This window comes from Sturnira hondurensis, unplaced genomic scaffold (genome assembly GCF_014824575.4).
Source record: "Sturnira hondurensis isolate 20B ecotype Veracruz unplaced genomic scaffold, ASM1482457v3 Scaffold0021555, whole genome shotgun sequence".
NCBI lineage: Eukaryota > Metazoa > Chordata > Mammalia > Chiroptera > Phyllostomidae > Sturnira > Sturnira hondurensis.
This window is the reverse complement of record NW_028094186.1, coordinates 2,042,278-2,062,700: the sequence shown is the minus strand read 5'-3', so window position 1 is coordinate 2,062,700 and position 20,423 is coordinate 2,042,278. Positions and strand designations below refer to the sequence as shown.

The 20,423-nt window shown below is 57.2% G+C and overlaps 1 protein-coding gene across 1 annotated transcript in view; it reads right to left on the bottom strand.

Annotated features, from left to right (window-relative positions):
* The window catches only part of RUNX3 (RUNX family transcription factor 3), a 59,659-nt gene that overhangs the window by 26,519 nt on the left and 12,717 nt on the right, over nt 1-20,423 (bottom strand). The gene's annotated exons all lie outside the window — the stretch shown is intronic.

The following is a 20,423-nucleotide window of genomic DNA, read 5'->3' as shown; positions in this document are numbered from 1 at the left end:
GGCGGCGCAGCGGCCGCCCGCGCGCGGGGTTAGTACCCCGGGGCCCGTGGGGCGGGGCCGCCCGAGCGACGCGCTGCGCAGCCAATCGGAGCCCCCATCGCGGGCACCTCGGCAGCGCTCGCGGGGGGGCGTGGGGGCGGGGGACCGCCGAAGGCCGCCCCACCCGGAGGGGCGGAAGGCTTCGCCTGGCGATGAATACTCGGGGTTGCGTACTCCCGCGCGACAGCCCAGGGCTCCGCAAGGGTCCTGGGGAACCGGGGCCGAGGCTAAAAATGTGTTTGAAACGTCCGAGCCCTGCAGAAGGCTGATTTGCCGCCGTCTCCGGGGCCGCGCCTCCCTTTCTCTCCCCCTTCCCCGCCGCCTGCGGTCGAGCCTCCCCATCTCCAGCTGCTTTCGGCCTGTACTACCCGCGCCCTCACTGGGGAGCCGCGGGCATCCCAAGGCGGGTGCCACCGCGCGGGGAGCTGCCCCAAAGAGTCTTCTCACTGCCCCGCCCGGAAATTAGTTTGACCCAAGAGCCTCCACCGCGCAAGAGATTACGAGCGCGCCAGCAGCCTCTGCAGCTCCCAGCCCTGTGCGGCTTTGGTCTTGGCCTCCGGGGCCCCGGGGCCAAGCCGGGGGACAAAAGGAAGGGTGTTCCCTACGCGCGGGCATCCGTCTTGGGGGAAGGTTAACCCCGTTCCTCTTCACTCTCCCCTCAAAACAACGGTCAGAATCGCGCAGGCCTTGCGGCGTCGTTCTTCGTTGTGGAGGCCTGTGGCTTCTTGTAAAGCACGATGAGCCTGAAAAACGCGAGTGCTTTTCCCTGATCCTTGCCCCACCCCTAACCCCCGGGCTTGTAACCACGGTCCTATATTGTGGAAGAGGACGGCAGTTCGTGGCGAGAAGAAAACTGTGCGGAGAACGGGACTTGCCGCAAAGCTAAGGGCCCCGGCTTCCAAAGGAGGAAATTTTCTTCCTCCACGTGGATGCAAACCGGCTCCCGCGGGTCCAAGCCCACTTCTTCCCCGGCGGTGCGCTGCGGCTGCGCCGCAGGAATGCAGATGGCTCTGCCGAGGCAGGGTCTGCTCGCTGGCCCTGGGTCCTCGCTCCCAGTCCCGGCAGCGCGACCAACCACTCCTGGGGCTCCACGTCAAACAATCTCCAGCACCTTAGGGCAAGCGGGCAAGCGGGCCTAGGGAACGGCTATAAAGAAGAGGGGAATAGGAAAAGACCAATCCTCATTCACTGTGGATTAGCGTCCCAGATGCGTTCCCTGGCTTCTGAGGAACGAACTCTTGCGGAGTGATCCCGCCGTTCTGGAGATTGGGTTGGATATTAGTTGTTCCCGGCCCTTTACAGGTGCAAAACGACGAATTCCAAGGTTCGAGAGCAAAGAAGCATAGCATGCGATGAGGATTGCGGGATCGCGCCCTGGATCTGACCTCGGCCCAGTGTGCGCCATTTCGTTTGTCGTCGACGAACGAAATCAAGCCCAGCGCGCACTGCAGAGCAGATGGGACCTGGCCCGACCTTGGCCACAGGGAGATCTGGTCCCTACCCGTCTCGGAGCCTCCAGTCAGCTCCTCGGCCCATTTCGAAAGCGAGGACTGCGAGGGCCCCTTACCGGACTTTGTGTAGAGTCTACACCGCGCTCTCGGGGGCGCTGGCACGGGCCGTGGAACCAGAAGAAAGCGAGAGACCCGGACCTTAGTGTGTCCGACCTCTAGGAGCTTCCCAACGAAAGGCCCACGGCGTCGTAGCCAGGTAGGGCCCGGGGCCTGGGAGGGCGGGCCACGCGTACTACCCTGGAGCGGCTGTGGGGCCAGGACCCGCGTCATGGGGGGTTTGTAAATTCGATTCGTTTAATGGTTTCGGTTTACATCCGTGCCGTTACTTGCCCCTCCGCCTGATTTCTCCCTCCCATCCGAAAGCGGGTTTACAAACGGTTTCCTGAGAATGGAGCTCATGTGCGTCTCGGCACCTGGCACAGGACCGGGCTTAGCACCAGCCCTCTGGAGGGCGCTCGCAGAAGGTGGGCTCCGGAACCAGAAGACTTCGGCTGTTGACGCTCGGGGCTCGGGCCCGAGGTCACCTGGGGCCGACGGAGCCTGAGCAGTTCCGAGAGCCACCGCTAGTTGGCGTCTGCACCCTGCCAGCGGCGGAGTTGCCCCTGCAGGCCCTGCAGGCCCTGCGCTCACACGTGTGCCAGCTGCGGTCCCTGTGTTCAAGAGCTGGGGATCATCTCCTAAGAGCTGCCCTTTCTGGACAGACGTCTTGTCCGACCCTTCAACATCCATGCGGTCACGTCTCGAACAAACCAAAGGCTCGGTGTTATACCGAAGGCTGACCTCCCCCTTACTCCGTGGACAAAACGCTTCGACACTGGTGCTTTTTGCATTCGCATCTCAGACATCAGAGGGTCCCTGCACCCCTCGACCCCGTAGGACATTCCTCCCGACAGAAATGCAATCCTTTTCTGCCCCCTTCTTGGGTCAGGGTTGAGGAGGAGGCACAGAACAGACAAGCTCATTCTTTACTTCGACCTAGTTCTTCATCCTGGACGGACAGACCGAGGGCTGTCTCTCTGCCCGCCCCTTTGGAAGACAACTGGACAGTTCCCCCCCCACTATCTGGAACACATGGATACCCTCTCCCTTCCCCATCTTAAGTGGACAGCCATCTCCTCTCTCTCTTCCAGGAGACTGATGGACAAACACCCTGCTTTCCCTCAAGTGGCTCCCACCTGAGCGCGCCCCCAAGTTGTCTGCAGCAGGATGAGGAAGGTGGGAAGTCTGGGCTGGCCTTGGCCAAGAGCTGGGTGAACGGGGACCTAGCCTGGGGGCTGCAGAGCCCTGATTCTGGTGGCTGCTCCTTCTACCAGTGTCCTCACTCCAGGGAGAGGATCTATGGGGTGAGAATGACCCTCTGTCAGGAAGCCCTCCTCCTGCCCCTAGAGGGTGGGGTACCTAGGAGCTACTTGCATGCTTCCCTGGTAGTGAGGTACTGACCAGAGTGCTTTCAAGGGAAGATCTGATTGTTGGAGAATCCTGGTGCTTGGGGAGGGTGAGGAACCCCCGTAAGTGCCAGAAAATGGACGTCTGTGCTTTGGAAAGCCTTCTAAGAGGTCACTGGTTGTGAAGGGAGCCTGGGCCTGCAATTCCACTGCCTGCGTTTTTCTTCTTCCACCACCTACTCTGGTCTAAGGAGAATTGCTGAAAACCTCTTCCAACCTCATCTGTGTTATCTGTAAAGTGGGGTCATAATAGTGGCCTCTTCACAGAATTGTGTGTGAAGGGCTTAGCACAGACCTGGCAAATAGGTGTAAGCTCCACTGTGTAAGCAGTCACTGTTATTCTGTAAAAATAAGGCCTGATCACTCCTAGTCAGGGGCTTTTGGCAAGTTCCCTCCCCTGTCTGGACCTCATGCTTCCCATTGTGAAACACCCAGTTCTCAGGCCATCCTGCCCCCTTGGTTCACCAGAGGCTGCCGGGAGAGGTAAGGGCTGTCTGTGTCCGGTTCCAGACAGAGGCAGCTTGCAGGAGGGCTGTCAGCATGCACCACAGGGCTGCCTGCGGGTCTCCACCTTCCTTAGGCATTCACACCCTCACTCCAGAAACCCACTGGCCCCCATCTCTCCCCCCTCCCCCACAGGCACTTTCCTGATTAGGAACTGGCCTCAGTGGACAGTTCAGCCCCCTCCCCGCTCCTGCCCTTCCTAGGAGGCATCTGTTCCCTTTACCCCAGGTCTCACAGGAGCCGCAGCCCAGCGGCTCATACAGAGGACTGTCTTCTGGAAGCTAATGGTTTCTCCCACTCTAGTCTCCACACCCCGACTCTGGAGGGACACTTATCACCGCGTCACCCTCCAGCTTGGTGCCCTGGAACTCAAGGTGGGACACTCCTGTCCCTCCCTGAGCCGGAGTTTCCTCTCCTATAAGTGGAGTTTGTTCCAATCGCCCCAGTTTACAAATCCAAACCATTGAAAACCCCGTCTAGGCGGAGAGGGGCATCGAGTGTCACGGATCTGAAATACCATTGATTGTTCCATGCGGAAGAAAGAAAAAGAACAAAACTGCTAATTAAACCAGCACTTGCCTGCATCCTGGTTTTAGGTATACATATTTACACACATATGATTATACATTGTATTCCATGTTACACACTAACTATACATAAGGTTAGAAAGGGTCATGAAAAAACTGTGAGACTTGTGCTAGATGGATTGTCGCTTCAGGGTTTGGGGCCCACACCCCAGAGATCCACTCTGAGCCTCCTCTCCTGGGCAGCCTGCAAAAGCCTCCAGAAGGTGCGGGCAGACAAGTGCACTTCTCAAATTACCTAGTTTTGTTGTGCAAGGGGCCAGACTCGCAGGGAGGAGGGGCGTGGGGGAGAGCACTGTGGTTGGGGTACAGCTCCCAGCTCAGCCAACAGCCACGGCTGGCTGCTAGCTGAGTAAGTTTTGCTCCTCCCCAAGCCTCGGTCCCCTCCCGAGCCTTGGTGCCCTGGCCAGTATAATGGGAAGGACAGTGATGGCCACATTTGCTGAGGTGTTACCCGGCCCAGGCCCTTTGGGCTTTAACACGAATAGCCCCATCCTCAGAGCAATTGTATGCAGCAGGTGTTACACCCATTTAAATGAAGAGGAGCGTTGCCCAGGGTTTTCTGGGCTGGGGAGAACCAGGGCCAGGTTAAAAGCCCCACCTGACTCAGGATTTGGGGAGCTGCGGCCCCACCTGGTTATGCACCTTCTCCTGGGTGGAACACAGTAACGGGAAGAGCCCAATACACAGATGTTTGCTGTTCTGATGGTGGCGGAACTAGAAGCAGTAAACTCAGTTCCACAGCCACCTCGTAACCCAGGCTGGGAGGCGGGAAGGGCGCTGCAGGGGTCGCGGCTGAGGCCCTCCCACCCTGTGCTCTCCTTCGGCCTCGGAACCACCGGGGAGGGGGTAGACTCAGCTGCAGTCCCTGGTTTACAGACAGGAACACTGGGGCCCGGAAGGGGCAGAGATGTCACCTGAGTGACCAAGGAAGAAGCGACACTGAGACTGAGCTTGGGCAAAACCTGGGGTGGAGGGGGCAGCATGAGGCGCCCCCAGTGGGGGTCTGACCTCTGCCTGCCTGGGCCCCGGTGGAGCCTGGGCCAGGACCCGCACTATGGTCCCCAGGGTACACCTCATGGCCCAAAGCAGCCCCTGAGCGCCCAGCACTGGAGGGGGACATGCCAGAGTCCCCACCTGAATACAGGAGTGTACTTCTGTGGCCCCTCCTGGCACCAGGCAGGCTCCCTGAGGGATCCCAGCCGAGGGTCCCTGTGACCACAGGTTGGAGCCCCGCCCCCCCAGACCACTCGCCATCTCCTCAGGCGGCATTGGCTCCCAGCATCTTCAGTGGAGGAACCCATAGCCCCCACCCCCACCCCACTGTAGGCCCATCCCGAGGGGGCGCCCAGCTGGGCAATGAGAGGAAGGAGGGAAGGAGCGGGAGAGGCAGTCTGGTGGGAGCCTGGTGCAGGGAGGGCAGGCAGGGAAGTGCGTTCTAGTTCGGGGTCCCCGCACCGCTCTGCTTCTCACACTGGCCATCCGTAAAATACAGAAATGGTTCTGGCAGAGTCCTGTGGTCTGTCACTAGTAATTGTCCTGATTTGCTGGGCTCTGGTCATGTGCTGGGAGTTTACCCCAATTATCACTCACCCTCATGATACAGATCTTACCCTCTGCACTGTTCAGACGGGGAAATCGAGGCTCAGAGCATGGAGAGCTTCTTGGCTCCAGACCTCAGGACCTCGGGGCACTTCTTTCCGCACTACTGGATCTGAGGTCCCTCTCTGCCCTGCCGGCTGGTCACGGAGCCATGGACTCTCCGTCCACAGCCGTGGGCAGGAGCAGAGCCACCTGCGGGCAGAGCCCTCAGATGAGATGATTCTTCTGCGGGCGAGGCAGGGGGTGGTGAGAGGGACCTCGGCAGACTGGGGCGCAGGCGTTCTGGGACGGGCGAGCCCTTTCCCAGCCCTGGGACGGGCTTCGGCTCTGGCAGCCAGGGAGAGAGAACGGGCCCCTCTGAGTGGCTGTCATCTCTCCCATCCCCAATAGTGGAGGAGGGACAGGAGGGTTTCCAGGTTCAAAATGCCTCCAAATCTTAATCACATAGTGAGACTAGGAGCCAGTCAGAAACCAACTTCTGAAGCAGGATTGGAGCCGCGGGGGGTGAACCCTGACCTCTGTGAGACCCTTCTGACAGCAGGTCAGCTCGTACCGCGCGGCAGGCCTCGTCCCACACTTCATGCTTGTCCCTGCCTCATAGTAATCTTATGGGAGAGGTACAGTTATTGCCCCCATTTTACAAGTAAAAATACTGAAGACAGAGAGGTTGAGTAATTTGCCCAAGGACACACAGCTGGGGAAGTGCGGAGCTGGGATTCCAACCAGGCAGCCTGGCCCCAGAACCCAGGTCCCTGGCCACCACGCTCTGTTCTCACGGACGAGAATCGGATGCTGGAAGTTACAGTCATGGAATAGAATTGGAATCCTGGCAGGAGCCTTGAGGGCAGGATTCAGAATATTATACTGTCAGACTCCACAGGGCTCTGGGATATCAGACCTAAATCTCTCACTTATCAAATAGCAGAACCCGGGCCCACTCCAGGTCACAGCCCAGGCCGGGGGCAGAGTCTGGAAGCCCCTCCTGGCTCCGCCCACTGACTCTGGTCCCAGATGCCTCCCTCCCCACGGCAGGCCCTCCTCACCCCACCACCCACTCAGTGGCTCCCCGGCCCTGCCAGTCCCATTTGGGATTTTCCACCTCCCCAAAAAGGTCCTAATGACTGTCAGTCCTTGTGAAGCCTTAATTAATCTCAGAGGCCGATGGCTCAGAGGAGACCAGGGGCTTTGGCCTTACGCAGATGAAGATTACGGCTCCATTTCATGTGGTGGTGCAGGAACGCCTCAGACATTCCTCCGAGCAATAAAAGCCACATGGCTTTCCAGCATCGCCCTTGGAAAAGAAAAAAAGCGCAGCCCTTTGCGGAAAGAAATCAACTATGTGCTCTGTGCATGGCAGGAGATAAAAACGGGGCACAAGGAGGTGGAGAACAGTTGGTCTTTTATGCTGCCTCTGATGGCCACCAAGAGTGGCAGGACCCAGCAGTCACAGTCCCAGCTGCAGCCCCCCAGCGCAGTGATGGAAGCCACTGTGGCAGGGCCTCGGCCCCTTCACGTGAACGCAGTGCCCCACAGGCAGGACCTGGGACCCGCGCAGTCACAGTGAAGGGCCCTGCTCTCAGCGGGTCTTGCACGTGGGCCAACGCTCTGCCGTCGCTGCCTTACATTTCTGAGTTCTTTTTGAACAAGGGGCCTGCCGTTTCATTTTGCACCGGGCCCCCAAGTTATGTAACTGGGCCTGCCCACAGGTTACCCCATCAGCCAGTTGCCACATGTCTCCCGGGCCCTACCAGGCCTGGGGAGTACTGTATTTAAGCACCTGTTTTGCTTGCATTATCTGAGATGAACTGCAAAATAACCTTGTGCATTGAGGAGCTGTAGAAACTGAGGCTCGGAGAGGCTTCCGGGTGGCAAGAAGGTCAGGGAGCTCTGACTCCCGAGCACGTGTCTGAACCACCCCACGCTCTGCAATATCTCATCTTCACTACTTCCCAGGGTGCAGGGCTGCATGTGGTCAGGCTTTTTTGTTCCCATATAACAGAAGGGATAACTGAGGCCAAGGTGCTGATGGTCACACACAGTCCGTGAGGAATCGAGCACTCAGTATCAGGCTGTGCAGCCGCCAGCCCCCTGAGTCGGGACGTGGATCCCTAGGGCTGGGGGGAGGGGGACAGGGTGTGTCCTGGTGTTACAGTTCTTTGTCCCACTTACAAACTTACTAACACGGTCTCGCTGTCTGTGTCGGACGCAGCACAAGCCCTGGCCCCCGCAGCTCTCCTTTCTCAGTGCCTGCAAGCCTGCCTTTATGGCCTCCACTCTTTCATGGCCCAGTTTTCCTCTGCTATTCTCATGGGCTGGGGACACAGTTGGGCCTTACACCTTGATCAACTCCAACGAATCCCATCCCCTGGGAATCCCAGAGCGTTGGGGCCACATGGGGCCTGAGGACGGTGGAGACCTGCAGCCTGGGCTGGGCCTGAGGTTCACGGCCTAGCTGCTGGCTCCCGGAGGGCTGTCCCTGTTTCCGGCTGGGTGGCCCTGGGAAAATGCCTTTACCCTCTGAGCCGTGGACACCTCATCAGGGAGATGAGTGCATTGGACCACACTCGATCTCCAGGGAAATGGTCCATCTTCTAGAACTCCGTGCTCACCCATGACAGGCCCGGGAAAACGGAGGTCTCACAGGACCTTTCCTGAGCAAGGGGCTTGCTCAAGGTCACACAGGATGCTCACTGGCAGTGGGACCCGACTCTGAGGGACTGCCTACAGGCCCAGCTGCCCTCTGCAAAAGCCTTTGGGGGGCCTTGCCTTGGTCTTGTCTTCCTCCCCCACACCCCAGCCCACTTTGGCCTGTCCGATGCCCTCAGTACCCATGCCTGGAATCCACAGCCAAGGGCCCCTGGTAGGGACTAAGGACTCACGTTAGAAAACATGTGACTGGTGACGGCCACATCTTTATTTTTCCTGTTCACAGTTAGGCCTCTCCAAGCCTCAGTTTCCTGTGTCATCGATTCCATAATAAAGCTCATTTTCCACGGGCTATATTTTGGCTGGAACATGGGGAGGAGGCATCAGACTCTCAGATCTGAGGGGCAGCTGAGGGAGAGAATGCTGGGAAGCCAGGATGCAAAAGACTCCACCAGACCCTTGGCGCGCACACACACGCACACACCCTTCTTGTGGACACATGCATGCACAGCACGTCATGCTTATGGGCACACTTGCACACACTCAATGGCAACTCACACACAAGCCCTCACGGGGGTCAGCACCATTGTGATTCGGCCACATGTGCAGTTACATGTGTTCGTGTTCAGACACTCGCATGGAGACACACACAGACGTGGAAGCACAGATAGGCCTCCGTGTGAGTCTGTGCACACACATACACATAAGGTTGTGTCGGCACAGACCACACTGTGGACGGACCCACACACAAACTTTGAGGCAGATGTGGATTCAGGGCCCTGAGCTCGGATCTGTAATCCAGGTCAGCCCTGGCAGGTGTGGAACCCTGGCCACGGACGTTTCCGCTTCTCCTTAATTCAGGGGCACTGACTTTCTGGGTAGTTTGCCAGCCTCGGGTTTTCAGATGCTTCCCCAGCATCTGACTCTTAACCCTTAAGCCAGCACTGCTGGTCCAGAGAACAGAGGCTGTAGTAGGAGGGCTGCCCATGGGGTTCCCTGAGGTAGCCAGGGCCGGAAGGCAGAGCATCAGCCTGGGGGCCCCAAGCTCTGGGGTCAGGGTCAGGTGGAGAGGCCCTGGGCAGGACACCCGCCTCCCTGTGCCTCAGCCACCACACCTGTAAAATGGAGGTAATTACTGCTGCTCAGAGCGGGAGTGGAGGGGCTGCTGGTGCGCAGTGGAAGCTCTGAAACAGCAGCTGTCATTGTTCAACCCTCCTGGGGGACAAGTCAGCCGAGCCTCTCTGTTGGGGCCTAGGTGACACCTCCAGGGACCTCAGCGTGGGGAGTAGTATTGAAACCAAGTGGCATGATGGACTGCTGAAATACCTGGGGACTGTGTCCTGGAGAAGAGCAGGCCTGGGGGCTAGGAGCTCCACTTTCAGATCTGTGAAGGGCTCCTGGGGGGCAGGGGACCCTGTGGATGCTGGGGATGGAACTGGGGCCAGTGGGTGTGACAGAGAGGAGACACATCCCTTCGGAGGCAAAGAGCTTCTCGTCATGGGAGATACTCCAGGTGAGGCCAGGAGAGGGAGGGAGTTCCAAGTGTGGGAAGGGGCAGGAGGCTGGACCAGATGCTGGTCCAGCCCAGGGTCAGCTCGTAGTAAACGCTTATTGATCAGATGAGGCAGCGAAACCAAGGGTCCACGACAGTCTGCAACTCAGTGCATACCAGCCGAGTTCCCACCCAGTGTCTTCACCTTCTGGCTGTGTGGCCTTGAGTCTCCCTAAGCCTCAGTCTTTCATCTGTAAAATGGGGAGAATTAACCATCTTTCATCCCCTCCCCCTACGTAGACTTCTTCAGTAGCTTAATAGTTCACATCCCCTATTTCTGGCTTTCAGTTCATCCCCCAATTTTTGTTCTTATAAGTGGAAAACGAAAGCAAAAAATGTGTAGACGTGCAAGAGAATGATTAATACAAAGACCAGGAGAGTGGTCCTCCCACACGCTCCCCCCACTGCCCACCACAGCAGGGGAGGGAGGGTGAAGGAGAGATGTGATTGGGGCGGGGACATGGGGGGAGCCTTAAGGTCCTATTGGGGGGAATCTTCAAAGCTGAGGGGTGGGCATATGAATATCTGCTTTATTTTTTTCTCTAAACAATGCTTATACTCATATACTCTGTTACTATATTATACAGTAAAATATTTAAAAAGAAAAGCAAAAGATAAAAAACACAGGAAAAGCTCCCTTCCCCAAACCTCTGAAAAAAGAATAGACAAAATGCTTATATTTGCATACCGTCGCAGGGCTGCCCGGGGCACATCCGAGTGGTGGAGTGTTTACTCTCGGCCAGATCCCCGTTCTGACCAGGCTGTCTGTCCGCCAGATCGCCGGCAGCAGCCGAATCACCTGGTGGCCCTCCTAGCCCTCCTCGTAAAGGCCACCCCCACATTTCTGGGGACCCAGCCCCTGCTGAGCCCGCTCCTCCCTACTGAGTCTCCTCAGTCTTACCAAAGCCTCTTCCCAAAGGTCCACGACATTGGGCTGCTTTATAGGTGAGGAACTGAGGTGCGTTGAGCAAGTCCCCCGAACCCGGATAGGAAGGGGCAGAGCTGGGACTTGAACCCAGGTCTGCTGGTGCTGAAATTGTGCCCTGCTGTCTGCAGCAGGGCCAGGCCCCTGGATTTAAATAACTAATGCTGTCTACACTTTACACACGTATGTTATTTAATCCTCGCAGCCACCATTAAATTACCCCCCCCATTATAACACTGGGAAAACTGAGGCACAGAGAGGTTCGTAACTTGCCCCAGTTCACACAGCAGGTGAATGTCGGAGCCGAGCCTTGAACTCAGGCAGCCTGTGCTGCTCGGCCTGGCCCATGGGGAGCACAGACACCATGGAAACAAGACACAGTTATGGCCCAGGGCCCACAGATGACCCCCAGGGACCAAAGGCCAGCAAGGGTGGGGGGCTGGGGTTGGGGGGTGCAGATCCGCTCCCAGAGTGACACCAGCCCTGTGCAGCGAGCTGTGTCCCCTCCGTGCCCATGAGGCCTGTGGCCCTTGGGGAGGTGCTGAGGGTGTGGGCGGAGCTGAACAGACACCAGAGCAGGCCCACAAATCCCTGCCTGACATGTCTAGACCACAGGCTCAGACACGGGGCACTCTGTCACTTGCTGTGGGAATGACTTTGTCCCCAGCAATAACATATGCGTCCCTGGCTGCCCCTGGGTCGGCTTCTGGAAGCGGGTCACAGAACGCACTTGACCCAGGGTGGGGGCTGGGCCCTCTGACTGCCCCATTCCTGGTCCTCAGTCAAATCAGGGATGGACTCGAGAGTCTCCAGGGCCTTCGCTCACAGAGGCCTGGTCCCAGCTCAGGCGCCCTGGGGAGTCCTGCCCCTGGGGAGCCTTGCGCTTGGTCTGGGAGGAGCTGGGATGGAAAGGAAAAGGAGAAATAAGGCGATGGAGGAGGAGGCCCCAGACTCATTCAGTCGACAGACATTCATTGAGCACCTACTACGTGCCAGGGGTTATTTCAGGTGCTGACTTACAGCGAAGGACAAGAGAGCCGGGGAGCTCTGTGGAGCTTTGGCCGCAGCAGGGAAGGCAGCAGGCAGACAAGGAGGTGAGTAGATGAACACGCCAACATATGAGAGCATCTTCTGATGGTGAGGAAAACCGACGGGGCAAAGGGGTAGAGAGGGACTGGGCGGGTGGGTGTGGCGAGGGGTGGTCACTGATACCTTGGAGCCGAGACCTGACGGCTGAGAAGGACATGGGTGGAGGAAGGGAGAGGGACCTGACAGGAGGGCCCCACGCACAGGAGTGGGAGCTGGCTTCTCCACGGGCTTTCTCCCCCTCCTTCTGCACCCATGTGGCCACAGTTTCTAAAACTTTGGTCTCCCTTGTATCTCTTTGCTTCTCCCACAACAGCCCCGGGTGGGGTGAATTTAAGTAGCCCATTGACAGGTGAGGAAACTGAGGCTAGAGATGGGAAGCGCTCATGTACCATTACTTGGTGCCCGGATGTCGGACCAGACCCGACCCCACCTCTGGCCGGGTGCTGCTCGGGGCCACCCCATTGTCCAGCATGTTCTTAAACCACCCCAGTCCAGGCAGGCTGCAGCCAGTGTGGAGTCCATCTGTGAGCACCTCTCCTCAGGGGTCACGGGGCTGGACATGTGGACGGCTGGGCAGGGCCCGGGAGGGGCTGGGTGGGGGTCAGGAGCGGAAGGCGCCCAGCGCTGATTGGAACAAGGTGGCGGCACTGGGAGCCCAGCCGGGCTTCATTGATCTTGCCCGGTGTTCCAGCCACCGGGCGGGGCCAGCACCAGGCAGGCTGCCGGTTTTCCCAGGTGTGGGGACACCCTGGGGGGATGGCTTTTCATGTGGTTCTGGGGTAGGCCTGCCACCCAGCACGTGGGGGAGGCCAGGGCGTCGGGGGCAAGCTGGCAGTGGGGGGACTGGAGACTCAGAATCTCACAGCCAGCGAACATCAGGCTCCTGGAGACTGGGCCGGGGACTCCGGAGAACGTTCGGGTCCTTGTCGTCAGAGCCCGGGTTTGAGCGCTCACCGCGTGCCAGCCCGGCCCGAGCACTCTGGGGCTCCACGCCTTTCATCCTCACCCCTCCCTAGGATGAGGGCTCTGTGGTCACCCCACTTACAGATGGGGAGGCTGAGGCTCAGCAGGGCTGAGCAACCTGCCAAGGTCACACAGATCCAAGGTTTTGCCTAGAATATCCGACGCCTAGATCGGAGAGTCTAGGAGGGTGGGGAGCACTGTGGGCACGGCTGAGAGGACCCTGGTGGCCTTGAGTCTAACTCCCTCATGTTGGAGAAACAGGTCTGGGGAGAGGACATGGCTTCTTGAGGTCACAGGAGGACCAGCAGCCAGAGGACTGCCCAGTGTCAGGACTTGCCACTCCTCCAGGTCATCTCGGGAGCTTGGCCGGTCCCTGAATGCAAGGTCCCCGAGGGCATTGGCCCCCTGACCCCCAGGGAAGACCTAGTCTGCACGTGTTACAGTCTTTCTGGTCAGTAATCACGTTTCCTACTAGCACGCCGGAAGTCCTTCTAGACGTCTAATCTGAATCCCTTGAGGTGCAGGGAAGCCCTGTTCCCTCTCATCTCGCCATGGGAGGGATTTGGCTTTTGAAGTGAACACTCTTGGGGTGGGTGTCAGCTCAGCAGGACTGGAGGGGACTGAGGGCAGGGGCTGGGGGCAGCTGGCCACCAGGAGTGGGGAAGGGCATCACCAATTCTTCCTTCCAATCAGCCCTATGGGGGTCTCTCTGTCCCCATCTCCTTCCATTCTCTTCACCCCCCAATTCCGCTGTTGCCACACTGGCCACCTCCCTGGTCCTTAACCCACCAGTCACACCCTGGCTGGACAGCCCGTCCTTCACCTCCGTCTGCACGGCTCCACTCCCTGCCTCATTCAGACCCCCGCACCCACTGTGAGACGCCTTCCATGAGCTGCTGTGGTTGGAAGGAGAAATGGCCCCCAAGGACGTCCACATCCTGACCCTGGAAACCTGTGAGTATGCCACCTTACATGGCAAACGAGACTTTGCAGATGACGGTTAAGGACTTTGAGATGGGGAGATTATTCTGGATGGCCCGGTGGGCCCAGTGTATCACGCGGGTCCTTACACGTGGGAGAGCAGGCACGCAGGACAGTCAGAGGGAGAGGCCTTGTGGGAAACCGGGGGGAGAAGCAGAGAGACAGCAGGACTCGACCCAGCCTTGCTGGCTGTGAAGGCAGAGGAAGAGGTCACCAACCAAGGAGAGTGGGTGGCCTTTAGAAGCTGGACAAGGTGAGGAAATGGGTTCTCCCAGGGCCTCCAGACACACAGTCCTGTCAATACCCTGCTCTTAGCTCAGAGAGGCCCATTGAGGGCTTCTGACCCCCAAACTGCAGGACGAATACTCTGTGTGGTATTAAGCGTGGTGATCTGTCACGGTAGCGATGGGAAATGGATGCGCCCTCTTCCCTGATTTATTTCTTCAGTGCACTTGTCCCTGCCTGGTAAGTTATTCACCTGGAATAACTTAACTCACCTCACCTATGAATCGCTCTCTCTCCGCCCTGGAAGGAGGGCAGGGTTTCTGTGTTCTCGTTTGGTACTGCGGTCGGTCCCAGTGAGAGTTGCCAGACTTATTAAATAAAAATACAAAACACCCAGTTCAATTGAATTTCAGAGAACAAGAAAACACTTTTTAAAATTATACTATTGTCCCAAATGTTGGAATTATTCATGGTTTGTGTGAAATTCAAGCAATTTGAGTGTCTTGTATTCTCTCCGTGGCACCTAAAAAAGTGCTTGGATTCATTCTAGGATCTCAATAAATATCTGTGGAGTGAGTGAAGTAAATAAATAAATGAATGAACATCATTTCTAGCTCAAAAATCATTTTGGCTTCCAGAGTATAAGTGTAAATAACAGCAAACAATGAAAGCAAACAGCTTCAGAGCCCTCCTTACGTACCAGGCACTGTTGTGAGTGCATTACAATTTTTCATTCACTTGGTTCTTGCAGGCACCCAACGAGATCATTCGCCCATTTCCCAGATGAGGAAACTGAGGCCCAGGAGGTTTAGTGACTTGCTCAGAATCACACAACCATTAATTGACACAGCCAAGCCACTCAAGGCCTGTAAAGAACCTGGTTCACAGAACATTCTAGCTTTACCTGCCAACACATTCCCCTGAACACATCAGGAGCTTTCTTTCCCATAGCCCATGGTGCCTTTGCAAGGGTGCTGTCCCCCACTGTCTGGCTGCAGAACTCTTGCTCAGGTACCAAAGCCCTGTCCTCAGTTCCCTTCATCGTGAGACCATCTCTGACACTCCCGGGGAGACTTGGCCCCTCGTGGCCCCTCGTTGGAGTGCACTTTAAGGCCTTGCTGTTGTGTCCTTTACTCCCCCAGACTGTGACGTCCCTGTGGACACAGATGGGTCGCTTCCAGCTCTTGGGCCACAGAGCTTAGAACTGAGCCTGGCTCTGGGTGGGTCGGAGGTGGGGCTTCCAGAAGCCTTTGAGGCTGAATAAGTGAATGAATGAGCAAGTGAATGAATGAGCACGTGAATGAATGAGCACATGAATGAATGGACATCTTTCCTGCTCTGGGCTTCAGTTTTAGGGTCTGTGGGAGGGGAGGAACAATCTCTAACTCCCCATTTCCCAACTCTTGAAACAAAACACTTTTTTTTTTCTGATTATAAGAATAATACACATTCAGCCCTGGCTGGTTTGGCTCAGTGGATTGAGCACCAGCCTGAGAGCCGAAGGGTCACTGGTTCGATTCCCAGTCAGGGCACATGGCCTGGGTTGTTGGCCAGATCCCCAGTTGGGGGTGCGCAAGAGGCAACCACACATTGATGTTTCTCTCCCTCTCTTTCTCCCTCCATTTCTCTAAAAATAAATAAGTAAAATCTTTAAAAAAGAATAATACATATTCATTAAAGAAAAATTAGAAATTAATAAAATTGTGAAGAAGAAAATTAAAACCACCCATACTCCTGCCACCCCGACCAATTGTTAATATTTTGGGTTTTGGCCTTCCAGTATTCTCACTGTGCGTATAGACTGAATTTCTCCTTTCCCTCCTCTCTCCCTTCCTTCCTTCTTTTACAGTGTTGGGGACACAGTATAGGTTTTGAACCTGCTTTTGAAACTCACTAACATCCAATGTGCATTTCCCCACGTCATTAATCCTCTTCCTGAGGGCAGGGGGCGCACCTGTGCTGGTTGGGCCGGGCATGGTGGGGACAGGGGTGTGGAGCCCCCACCCCCGCCGCACCGGCTGGACCGCTGTGGTGTCCCCCGTGGTTGGCTCTCTGGAGTGTTTCTGGATTCCAGTTGGGAAGACACTGCCAGGAGAGCCCCAGTGTGGGCATCTTAGTCGCGCCCCTGGTTCTTCCCTCCCTTAGGACAAGTTCCGGGGGCGCCCAGTGTGGACGCTGCTGGGCCCTTCAGCCCCACTCCCACGGCAGTCTTGGCCTCTGGGCTTGGCTGGAAACCCATGGGCTTGTTTGTCCTCCTCCGGAGAAAAGCCCCATTTATATCCAAGATCTCACTGGTTGCGTCTCTGCCAAAAATACCCACTTATTCAGCCATTGTTCACATTATGGTCTAAGGCTCCTGGTTTCTGTGTCGGACACTTGGTTCCAACCAAAACCACCTCAGAGATACCATGGACAGAAGGCGCAAATGGCTGGGGCCCTGTGTGGACCTCACACTTGTTAACGAGTCATGGGCTGAGCTCCCCTTGGACCAGGCCCTGCGTGTCTCAGGTGCCTCACAGTCACTCTTGGCCCTCCAAGGGCTGCAGACCCCCTTGGCTGCAGACCACGGACTCTGCCTGTGTAGACCACTGAGCCGAGGGCCTTATAACTGGGGGGGGTGCAAAGGCCTTGCTCTGCTACACCTGCTGCTTGCCACCTGAGGGGGACACAGTCCCCGAATCGCCTGGATGCAAAGGCTGAGCTTTGGCCTAAGAGCTGGGCAGCCAGATCCCACCCCTGTCCTGACTCCATGGGTGTCCTGGGAGGTCGCTGTGCCTCACCTTCTCCCGCTGTAATGTGGGAGACCAGGGGCTCAGGCAGTGCTGCTCAGGTCTGCAGCTGCTGGAGCAGAGCGGCGGGGGTACTGAGTGCTGAGTCAAAAGGAGAAAGGACTCGGTCAGACGGGCTGCTTCGCCACAGGCAGCCACGCCTGGTCTTCGGGGGGCTGGAGCAGGCCGCTCTGGGTCCCAGGCTGCCCTGGGAGGACCTGACATCCCCAGATGGAGCCAGCCCCCTCAGCCCCTCCAGATGGGAGGCTATTTTTTAACTGACCCCACAGGAAGAAGAGGCCAGAAATGAGTTTAAGGGGTTAACCCAGCTCCCTGGGGACCCCTCCTATTTGCATCCTCTTTCCCCTACCAGCCAGGGAGCTGTGTGGCCTTCGCTGGAGCTCCCAGGAGCCATCCAGAGCCACCAGCACATTCGACTGTGGGAGTTGGAAGGCTCCTGATAGGCCGGAGTGATGGGAGAGGAAACCGAAGCCCAGAGAGGTCTGACCAGGCCTGCCTCCCTCACTGCCATCTCTAGGTCTGCCTCCACCTTCCTGAGGAGACCCTGCCCCTCCCAGCCTCCATTTCACCACCTACCAGGTGATGTGGTCCCTCCAGGCACCAACAAGGCCTCCCCCAGATAGGAGACCTCCTTGGACCCCGGGCCTCCACTCTATCCCATCAATCCTGGGTTTCCTCCAGAAGCACCAGCCCATGGACAGGGGCCAGCAGAAAGTGTCTGGGGACCCCCAGGGAGAAGAGGGGCTTCCTAAGCACAGAAGTGGGGACCATGGATAGGAAAAAGCAGCTTCCCCCAGAGCATCCCTCAGACCACACCACCAGATGTCCCTTGGTCCCCACAGGCAGAGGTTCCTGAAAAGTTGGCTGTCTGCCACAGTGGGCGGGGCCTCAGAAGTGTGTGATCCTGTGTGAGTATGTGTGTGCACACGTGGGGTGGCGGTGGGTGGAGCGTGAGGGGTTGGTGGGTGCAATATAGAGGCGGGGCAGCTTGTGGCAGAAGCCCACCACACCCACGGTTTCTACCCAAGGCCTCTCTGCTGCCCGTGCTGGTCTAACCTGAAGGTGGGGTGCGCGGGGGGAGGGGCGCGTGTGGGAGGGTGCATGCAGGGGAGGGGTGCGTGTCGGGAGGGCACAGGCACAAATGCTGTGAGGGCCTCTAGGAAGCTATGACCCCTGCGAATGCTTGAGGGGAACTAACTCTGACTTGCTTCCTTTTTAAAAAAAATATGGTTTTTATTTATTTATAGAGAGAGAGGAGGGAGAGAAGGAGGGAAACATTGATGTGTGAGAGAAACATCCATCAGTTGCCTCTCGAATGCCCCCAACTGAGGACCTGGCCCACAACCCAGGCATGTGCCCTGACTGGGAATCGAACCAGTGACCCTTTGGTCCACAGGCTTGTGCTCGATCCACTGAACCACACCAGCCAGGGCAGCCTCCTTTCATCTCTTGTCCATTTAAAACAATACAGTTAATAAATGATGTTTATTGAATCACACTTCCCCCATGTGATACAAGTAATATAAGCAAAATGAAAAACACTTGGAAACTACAGAAAAACACTTAAGAAATGCTGAAGCCTAAAATCATGGAGCCAGAGTGAGCATCTTCCAGGAGTAAGGGTCTTATACAATCACATTAAACGTTTCATACAGCCTGCTGGCAGAGTAAGGCACTTAAAATATTGTCCTACTTAATTGTCTGTACTGTTATTCTCCCCATTGTACAGATGAGGAAACTGGGTGAAAGGGAGGCAGAATATCTCCCTGGGGGAGTAAGTGGCAGAGCCAAGATTCGAACCCAGATCTGGCTGATTTGCAGGCACAGCTCCTCTCAGGGTGCAGGTCTCCATCCCTGGGCAAACTGTGTTTTCATAGCCATTCCTCCTATTGGACTTACCAAGTACTGTCTGTGAGTCAGATCTAGCTCAGCCCTGGGTACTCAACTGTGAACAAGACAGACAAGGCCAGCTTCAGCCCCTAAACGGCCACAAACCAAGGCTAACCTTGACCACAGCTTGATCCCAAGTCCAGGTTGTGGCTGGTGGAGATATGATCCTGCCTCCCCCACTCAGCAGGAGCCTCTATGAGCTTCTCATCGGCCACGATGTATCAAAAAGCCACGGTCATGTGATCCCCCTCACCAGGTCCATTGTACGCACAGGCCAGGAACCTGTCAGCCAGCGCCTTAGGCCCATTACTCTGGGCCTGGACCCCCGGGGCAGGGGCTTGGCTGCAGCCAGGGGTGGCCTGGGGCCTGGCCTGGCCGGGGTGGGTGTGGAAGCTCAGCCTCTCTCTTGCACTTGGCCAAATGAGCCTCTGCCCGCCCCTGGATTGCCCTGGGAGTGTGAGCTGGGGCGCACCTCCCAGCAGCCCCAGGTAGCACTGCTGAGCTCAGGGCAGCCACTGGGGGGCTTCCACGTGCCCAAGTTCTCAACCTGGGTCTCCTCTTTCCAGACAAGGCCCCGGACGCCCGAGGACACCCAAGGAACTTCGACTCCTTCCACCCACTTGGGGGAAAGCAGCACAGCGGGTCCGGCTGGGCTCCCTCCCACCTGCACCGTCTCTGGGGGGCCCTGAGTGTTCTCCCCCATCCTCAGTCAAGGCCAGCTACCTACTTCATGGCACCCAGTGCAAAATGAAGATAAAGGGCCTCTGTTCAAAAAGAAGGAAAAAGGCATTTTGCTTTTTTCAGCAGTTTCCAGACCTGTCATGGTGCGCAAATACCCAGCTGTATTTGCTATTTAATGCCACACTTCCTTGGGCCTGGGGACTCTCATGGGGTGAGTGCAGACCCTCACAGATACCTGGCTTTGCCCGCCCCCAACTTGGTGTGTGGGTCACAAGCCCCGTCTTCCCCAAACCCATACTCCTGCCCAGGCCCTGCCCATGGCTCGGGTGAGGGCACCGTTGTGTTGCACTTCACTTACCAAAGGCCAATCAAAGGATAAAATGACCGAATTCCAAGATAGCAGCTGCGGAGCATCAAACCCATGTGTGGGGCAGCCCCCTTCCGGGCTGGAAGCCCTGCGACACCCCCGGGTTGCAGCCTGAGGGGGCCCAGCTCAGACAGGAGGGTCAGCCACCCCACTCCCAGCCTGCAGGGGTGTGGGGAGGGAGGGCACGTAATCAAGCCCATGTATCCAGGAGCTGGGGGCCCTGTGGCAGTGGTGAGCAGAGCCTGGGTCCAAACCCCAGCTCCACCACTTAGAAGCTGCGTGAACTTTGGGTAGTGGCTTCACTTCTCTGGGCTTCACTTTCCTCTTTGGTGAAATGGGGACACAATACTGACCACGGGGTGGTGGGAATTAGCAGTGATGTATGTAAAGTCCCCAACGCGATGCTGGCACACAGGTGATTTCAGAGGTGACACTGGGTAGGCAGGCCTGAGGGTCCATGGACAGGGACAGAGGGATATCTGGGTGCATGTCCCTCGTCACACATCAGGGACCTGGGAAGGGAATTCCAAGCCACCCCTGGGAGGCCCTGGGGGCCCCTCCTTGCCCATGAGAAAGAAGCCCTTTGCTGTGGACCTGGGCCGGCCATGGGGTTTTGCTGGGCTCCTTGGG